We start from the raw sequence: 2,777 nt of genomic DNA on the forward strand, positions 1-2,777 counted from the left end.
TTTATGTCACTGGGAGTTGCATAAGAAACAGAAGATAATTGGGAATACAGAAAGACATCAGTTATTTGAGGAGGAAAAATCAATAAATAAATTAATAACTAAATCGATAAATGGAAAGTAAATGGTAAAATACAAGGAAAATTGCTTTGGGGTAGTAATGCATTGTTTCTTTGCTAGAACTTTGGTGGTTTCAGTTGCACAATATCCTCAGGGATACCGGGAAACTATTTTGCAGTTGACGGTGTGAGGAATGAAGGGACCACCTGAACTAAGAAGTTTCACCAGAGAGGCACATCTAACTGCACTAGGTGCTAATGGCTAGTGGGAAAGGCTAGATAAAAACAAGCTCTCCAAAACATGGCAAAGTCTAAGAGATAGGAATGAGTGAGTTTAGAATCGAAACGCAGAACTTGGCAGTAGTGGTCAAGAGAGTCGGTGACAGTATGAGAAAGATTAGATGCCAGAGACTGGAAATATGACAGACAATGCGAGGCTGCACGATATCCTCCAATCTAGAGGAGCAAGAGACTTAATGGTATTCTCTGTGATTCCCATTTCTTCATTATAAGAAGTATTCCCTCGTGGGACAAGGTTGAACGCTTCAAAAATTAGTTGTGAGTTGAATATAAAACTTTGGCCAAAGGCCAAGCACTGGAACCTATGAGGTCATTCAGCTCTTAAATGGAAATTGACAGTAAAAGGTTTGAAAGGTATAACAGGAGGAAAACCTCAAAGCAGTTGCACTATGAATCAAGTGTTAGGAGAGGGTGGAAAGCAAGATGAAAAAAGAGAATATGAAAGGAGGTACAGTAAATGAACGAAAGTGGTTGCAGCTAGGGGCCAAAGGCACGCTGCAAAGAACCTTAGCTAATGCCTACAGTGCATCACATGAGATGCACTGAGGGCACTACGCCCCTACGAGGATTTTTCAGTTATGATGCCTAAAAACCGTTTTCATAATATGATAATAGCTGGATACTTTATCTACACAATTACTATCATTCAGATTTTCCTATACCTATCTCTCCCCTGAACCAATTTGTTTGCCAGACTCTGTTCACGGTGGAACAGCCAGGTGTATGAGAGCAGAGGTAAAAGGTTTTTGTATATCATTTAAGTAATTAACGATAATTATTTTTCAGGTCTGCCAACACTAGTCGCCAGGGGCTCCTCTGCTGTGCCAGGAGTGCTACAAAAAATCCCCTAGCTCAAGACAAACTGACTGACGAGCAAAAACTCCCCTAGCTCAAGACAAATTGACTGACGAACTGATGATGATTCTTGGCATCCTCCTCTGTGGCTTCATTGAAGCCATGACCATGGTTTCGGCGCAAGCAAACTCGACGTACTACCTGCTCCCGGATGAACCGAAGGCCTTCATAGCCAGCTATAAATCTGACTTGACAACCCCCCTGCAACTCAACTCATCCACTCTCAGTTCCATCCAAGCCAACAACCTACTCATCCTTCGGTGCTCTTCTGAGGCGTGGAGAGCAAAGGCTGTCGGGTTTGCAACCGAAGTTAAGTATATATCTTCTGCTTCTGTGAACCTCCGTATTTCTTCCTCATCTCAAAACAAAATGTTTCGATCACTTTGCCACTTGCAGTACGTGGACTGAATAGCGTAATCATAGACTTGTTTGTTCGTAGATCGAAAAGCCATTAGTCTTCAGAGCTTTGAAACTCTCCTGCTGTGGCCCCATGGCAGTAGACTTTAGTTATTCATTGTATACATGTTACATTAAGACTGTGAAACCAGCGATTTCACGATATCCATGAAGTTTTCAGGCAATTCGTGAAATCACCAATTCACTTGGGGACATTTGACCCCCGAGGGGCTAGTACTAAACACGGCGAAACGGTGTAGTAGATGAATCACGGTTTCGCTGTTTAGCACTATAGAAGATTCACATCAACCGTGCATTTGATGTCTAGGCCCGTCCATTACGACGCTCCTGATTGGCTGTTGATACACGAACTACAGGGCTGGAAACTCTCAGTCTCTCGAGAGAGTTCACATGGGTAGGATCTATGTTCCCCCTCTCCTGAGATATACGTCTTTCAGGAGAGGTGGAACATACATCCTACCCATGTGACCTCTCGAGAGAGACTGAGATTTTCTAGCCCTGCGATTGGCTTATCAACGGCCAATCAGGGGCGTCGTAAGGGACGGGCCTAGACATCAAATGCACGGTTGATGTGAATCTACTACAGCCCCTCGGGCATCAATTGTGTCTTAAGTGAATTGGTGATTTCACGAATGCCCTGAAAATTTCAGGGATTTTGTGAAATCCTTGCTTTCACCAATCCTTATTTAATAACATCAAATATATGATATTTACTTTGTCACTACATATATCATGATTAATAACCCTTAAACGCCACTGGACTGGACGTATTTTACGTCGACATACAAAAGTTTTTTTAAAAATTCGCGGAAAAAATACTTTTAGGCCTACCAGCCGAAAACTCTTGAATCACGCGCCTTGGGGGATGCTGGAGTTCACGGATCAAGGTGTTGTTTTGTTTACAATCGTTACGCAGGCGCGCAAGCGCGAATTTCTTTCTTGCCGCACTAAAAAAGTATCTGTGACACATCTCTGAAATTATTTCGTCACTTTGACATAATTTTTGTACCATTTTAAAATTAGCCGTTACATAGAGTATTATATATGAAAATGTGCGCATTTTTATGTAGAATACAACAAAAAAAATACTCATGATTGTAGCTTTTATCAGTTTTAAGATATTTTCATATAAATAACGATAAGTGCCAA

At 41.6% G+C, this 2,777-nt stretch overlaps 1 long non-coding RNA gene across 1 annotated transcript in view; it reads left to right on the forward strand.

The window, feature by feature from the left end:
* The window catches only part of LOC135202708 (uncharacterized), an 11,849-nt gene extending 10,334 nt beyond the window's left edge, over positions 1-1,515 (forward strand). Inside the window, exon 3 of the long non-coding RNA XR_010311794.1 lies at positions 1,143-1,515. This is a non-coding gene — a long non-coding RNA (uncharacterized LOC135202708). The remainder of the gene's footprint in view (positions 1-1,142) is intronic.
* Positions 1,516-2,777: the final 1,262 nt, after the last annotated feature.

This window comes from Macrobrachium nipponense, chromosome 33, assembly GCF_015104395.2.
Source record: "Macrobrachium nipponense isolate FS-2020 chromosome 33, ASM1510439v2, whole genome shotgun sequence".
Lineage (NCBI taxonomy): Eukaryota > Metazoa > Arthropoda > Malacostraca > Decapoda > Palaemonidae > Macrobrachium > Macrobrachium nipponense.